This window comes from Amblyomma mixtum, chromosome 4 (genome assembly GCF_055824585.1).
Source record: "Amblyomma mixtum isolate Tamu chromosome 4, ASM5582458v1, whole genome shotgun sequence".
NCBI lineage: Eukaryota > Metazoa > Arthropoda > Arachnida > Ixodida > Ixodidae > Amblyomma > Amblyomma mixtum.
This window is the reverse complement of record NC_143015.1, coordinates 74,260,058-74,266,057: the sequence shown is the minus strand read 5'-3', so window position 1 is coordinate 74,266,057 and position 6,000 is coordinate 74,260,058.

The window sequence follows — 6,000 nt, the reverse complement described above, 5'->3', positions numbered from 1 at the left end:
ACGCCAGACCTTTTCCTGACTGGGTTGAGAACCCGAAGGTGCAACAGCCCGGAATTTCGGCTGCTCCTGCGGACACAAAAAAGGAGCCCGATAAACTAAAGTGACTTCCAGCAAACAGCGACAAATATAAAGTCACCTCCACTGAATGTCCGTGGCCAGCACAACTATACTGTCACGTTGTAGTGACGGCAGTCCAGCGGTCAGGAAGACAGCAACAAAACTTGCAAACGAAGCTCTTTATTTGTGCTGACTTGCGCCCGCAAAAACAACTGAATCACTCGGCGGCGCCGTAAGCAACAGACGTGCTCGTCAGTAGCCGAACTACGAAATGCCGGCCGCTCGCGGCATCGCTCAATTTAAAGCCGGCAAGGAAACTTCGAGACAACCAGGTCAGGATTATCTACAGTAATCTGGAAAAACGTAGATGCAGCTCTGCACGACTGCGATCAGTGGAGGTTAGTCCGGGCGCTTCTCGCGTCACGAAGAAACGTAGCGTGCAAGCGCCGTCAAACTATGCAGCGGACGACTTAGGAAGAACATGGCGGAACGGAACTAGTTCCCAACCGGAAGTGGGCGCTGTCCAATAGTGTGCGTCGGCGGCGCCGCAAACGTTTTCGGTACTTAGCTTTTTTTAGAAAAGCTCATAAAGGGACTTTACCCTTCATAATCCAACCTCCCCTGCCGGCCGATATTCAGATGCCAGTTCTGAGACAGGCCGTCACGGGGAAGCAAGACATCCTTTATTTGCGTAATAAATGAGTCGCCGCTGTGTCCACGGTCAGCCACTACACACCTTTGCATCGGGCGAGGGAGTTGTCGAAAAGCCTCCTCTCTGGACTGTCGGAAACCGGTTCCGCCGCCGCTTCCACCGTGCTAGCGAGGGGTGCTCACGACAGTCCAGTGAATAATATGGCAGCGAGAGATGGCGTTGCTGAGGCGGCGAAAAAGCGGACCCTCGAAACCCCCCCAGAACAGCAGAAAAGCGACACATTGCCGCCTTCGGCGGTCCTCAGCAGATAGCTGGAGGGTGGGTAGTCCAGGTCCGTGTCACTTTCCCCCTTTCTTTCGCTCCGAAAGGCACGCCGAGGGTACCGAGGGAACCAGAGCTTTGCAGAGGGGCGTTGCAAGCGCGAGTGAAAAGCACCATAGCACCGTCTCCCGCGACAACCCACAATTGACCTGACAGACCTGTCACCCATACCATTGAGAAGTTGCGCGTAACGCCCTCTCTCTTGAAAAAAACCAGTTCCGCACATGCTTTGCACGTGTTGGACTGCCTGGAAATCTGTTTGCGCTGACGCTTGCTTTTTCCTTCGTGCTAGAACGCTGGCGAGATTAAGAGGATTAGGAAAATGTACAAGGGCGATAGAAAATAATGTGAACAGCATGTTGCCTACGCACTGCGAAATTGGAATTCATGTCTGTAGCGTACTTGTGTTCGAATTAGGCGCCGCGCTGTTCGCATTTCTTTCTATCGCGACAGTACCCTCTCAGGTGCAGGTTCCAAGAAAGAGTGGTCAGCGATTTTTTTTTCTGCGCCGAACCTGAAAAAAAAAAGAGAACTGACAGTGCATCAGGTCCACTTCGTGGAGCAGATTGTTGACGAAACCGCCGTCACCGTTGCGCCGAAATGTGTGTCGCAAGTAAATGGCAAGTTCATTTAAGACGTGGAATTCGAGCTTAATACCTTTTTTTTATGGCAGGGACATTTTCGCAAAATACTTAATTTTGTTGGGTAGCTGAGCAGTTCGATGTACTCAACTTTTTTGGCCAAATAGTTGGAATTTCTTTACGTTTTTCGCTGAATAAGAACGAGTATGTGTTTATTTGGACGTAAAATAAAGATGAGCGAGGCTGAAAAGAAAAAAGAAAATACGCGCGAAATGTGCTTACCAGCTGCTCGCTTACGGCCAACAGAAAAAATGCTATAGTTTGGTCAGTCACTGCGCAGTGGTTGGTACATTTAATTTAATGCCGATTGCCGTGCACGTGCATTCCCAAAACAATTTATTTGCAGAGCCATCGCTTATATTCAAATGCTCACTCATGTGCAAGCTAATATCTTTACTACTTTTACTTTGAGACATTTTTTACATCTAGCAAAATAACTTGGAAATTGAGCCGGGCGTCACACAAAGGAACAATGAGGCGGTCACTGACCTTGCCTCACACGCGTCAGCCTAACGCAGCTGTTGATGTCAGCCACCAAAATATTTGTTTGCGTTACCTGACTGGCGGAGGGCTTTACAGGAAAAAAATATATAGTTTCGTTAGCGTGAGCTCTACGACTAAACACTGCATGCTTAGTGAATTACAATGAAAATTCGTCAGAAATAATATACACGCGCAACATACCAAACAAATTTAGCAAGAGAAAACCGCCTACTTCAGCTTGCGCACAGAAGTTATCCAGGCTTGCCGTTTCTCGTTCTCAATCATTTCACAGACAACAATTCCCTGGAAAACCATTTTTGAATGGGAAAAAGCGTATGAACGAATTTTTTTTTTATACACTGGAAGATTTCACTATACTAACCTCCCGTCGACATGCTTGCATGGTTTTGTTTTTTTTGTCTTGCTATTAATGTTTTTGTTATCGCTCGATGCGAGCGATGGAAAAGTTCTGCAAGATTTTGCTATACATTGAAAAGATTCCCCGTTACCTCCAAAATTTCCTCAGCAGTAGATTACAAATTTCGAATATTGATTTTTTTTTCCAGGAATGTGGGACATACATGTATGTCCAGGAAATCTATAGAGTTACACTGGCTGCTCTTGGCCGTTGATGTTGTGAGAACTATTGTGGCAGCAAACGACACAACAATACGTTTCTCCACTCTCTCAACGTCGCGGAATTCCAGTCATGACTCACAACGAGCGGCAACCCCTATTTTGTGTACCCACGAGCAGGACGGCACGTGCTCACAATGAAAGAAAGAGTGTCAGCAGCGCGAGCAGCACGGGTACCAGTCGAGGCGTTGCTGACTCCATGCGCTCCGCCGGCGACGTGCCCGCACAGAATTTCGGAAATGACCAGCAGGCATGAAAAAAGTGCAATATAATCGCTGTTTTACATACGTTACAAGTCCGGATAGTGAAGCTGGCTGACTGGCTCCAGCATTGTAGTGAATAAAAACGAGGACGCAGCTATTATATCGCAGTTTTTCATGCCTCACTCATTGACGTCCCACTCATAGTGAAGTTATTGAAGTTTAAACAGCAAGACAAAAAATCGATAATAAATTATTTAGCAGTTCTAGGAACACCACGTGGTACTCCATGTATAATAATGCCTCACGCATCATTACAAAGAAGAAAACACGCACCCGAAAGTTAGGTGTCCATACTCCTTTAAGAGCCCTTACAGTTTGAAGAACAGGTGTCTAATTGACTCACATAATGAGATCGGCCGCATACCTAACATCCGCATACATAACATGGTCGGCTGGAATTGCGAAAAACCCATCGTTACTACACAAAGACAATGGTAGTGCTATATACTGGATGTCTCAGGATGAACACTGCTTTGCTTTATGTGCATGTATTCCGCTCAGAGAAGCATATGTGTAAGTGAACAAAAAGACTAAGCATTTCTTGCTCAGTATGTTACAGGACTTTTGTGTTAGGTATTTCCTCAGGGCATTCATTTAATTAGGGACAGCAAAGGAATTTTGACGTGATGTATCGCATTGTGATGATAAACTTCAGGAAGGGTTTAGCGATGTGAAATGCAATAAATTACTTTACAAAAGTAATGCATTTTCTAGTTTTCTTTCTATTGATCCAGAAAAGGGTTTTAGATGGCGGGAATTCACCAATATCAATATAAAAATTTTAAACCGCTCTATGCAACGTGATACAAATCCATACAGAAAAACTTGTAAGCGAAACATCGTGAAAAACTACATAAGCACGCTCAGAAAAACGACATCGTACCCAAAACGCGCACGCATGCATGTAAAAAAAACCGCCCTAACCCGCTGAACCACACAGATGTGTAAAAAACCGTAGTCTGAAACTACGGATGCCCGCTCCAAGAACGGCCCCCAAAACCACTGCCTATTACTCAGCGCATTCCTTCTCTTTACACAAAGAAACAAAGCAACTCCTAGGACTCCTACCAGTGATGGCACATTGAAAACACCCTAGACTATGTAAATCCGCTCCCAGTTTGCACTCATGAATTTAGTTCCAAAATACACTCTGTTCCAGTGGACCCTCATGTGCATGCGCAAGCATGCATGATCTCCATGGAAAGGGATGTAATTTTATCTTCGATATATAAACACAGCAGTAGGTCGAGCCACCCATAATTAGCGAAGTTTGTTTTCGATTTCGGAGGGAATATCTTGGAGCTCTCCTAGCTGACTGCAAACTGAGCGAGAGAGCGACGTCCACCTCCCCCCACCCCCTTCCCTGTTACCCAGATGACGTCACTCGTGCTCGCCAAACTGCAGCGCATGGAGCCTATACTTAACTTGGACACCACAGCAATCGTTCGGCTATTAAAACCCCATTCGAAACACCATGTGAGAAAAAAAATGCAATGTAAACTATTTACTGGTCACATGTTAACAGCCCATTTTGTTCCGTCTACAGCAAGGCAAGCGAACAGCCCATGTGAACAAAACAAAATATTTTCCCTGTATACTTTCGGCTGTTGTGCAGAACTAGGCTGATTCCTGTGTCTGGGTGAAGGATCTACCTAAGTACATATTTTTTAACTGGCTCCAAGTGAATACTTCTCTGCAATGCAGAAAAAGAAGGCGATATGCGTCTTCGCGTTTCATTCCGGCTGGATTGTATAGCCGATCCTAGTTATAATGATCCTGACGCTCCCGCTCATTCTGTTTGCTTCTTAGTATGATGACTCCCCATATTTCCGCAAAAAAAATACTAAATCATAGAAAGATAGCTTTTGTCTGTTGAAATGAAGTCCATTGTGCACGCAACCAGACCATATCACGGCGCTTTCCGGGCTCTCCAGCGCCGTCATGAGCTGCTTCGATGAGACCCTTGCTTTCGACGAATAAGCGCTAGTCCGCATTGTTCGCGTATGTGGTCTCGGCTTTTGTGGAGAGCGAATACTTAAGTTTTGGCGAATGCAAATGGTCATAAGTGAAGTTTTGGAAACTGCAACCCTTAGCGGAGGATTGCTGAAATCGCAGGACGAATAGAACGAGCGGGAAGCGCCGGTGTCACCCGGCATGCCGAGCATTGCTTTAGGGAGCTGTCAACAGTCGACCACTGGCGCCGCTCGTGGATAACAAATCAGATCATTTTCATTGATGCGATCAATTGTCGAACATGCTTCTGGATAAAGCAGTTCAGCACCGAGTATTTGTGGTATGGAAGAAAGCGGATCTACCACGACCGGGAAGCGCCAGTTCTCCGGCTATCAAGTGTTTCGTCGCAATCATCCGGTCTTCTTGCAGTGATCATGCTGTGTAAACAAGCATAGTTACAATCTGCGCATCAGAAAGAGAATATTAAACATAGCTTGCGTTTTATGCCATATACAAACGATAACAGGTATGCAGACAACGGTGGTACTGCAGTGCAGTCGACATTTGTGTATTCCCGCTGAAATTTCACGCGCACGCTGTAAATGCTGAATGACGAGTCATTAACTTGAAGCACTAAATTAGCGACAACGCAAGCAGTGTGCTAAACAAAGAGGAGAAGAAACTAGTCAACAGCAGATGTCGAAATCAAGAGGGCCGAAGCAGTTGCGGGACGCGGCTCTGAGGCAAAATAACAGCCACCGCCAATGACAGGGGCGGTCTCTGTTCCCATTTTGTAAGCATTTGAAACCGTCAAATGTCGGCCGGACACCGAAGAGCCTCTGAGTGCTCAACTTTCCGCTAAGATATCTTTTTCTCATTTTCCGCAAAGCTCTGTCGACTCGAGTGGCGATCGGTTCGACGGGATTTCAAGCAGCCGTGTAGCACGCATTGGGCATGGCAAGGAAAATACTAGCGATAACGTCAAGGGGAGCGA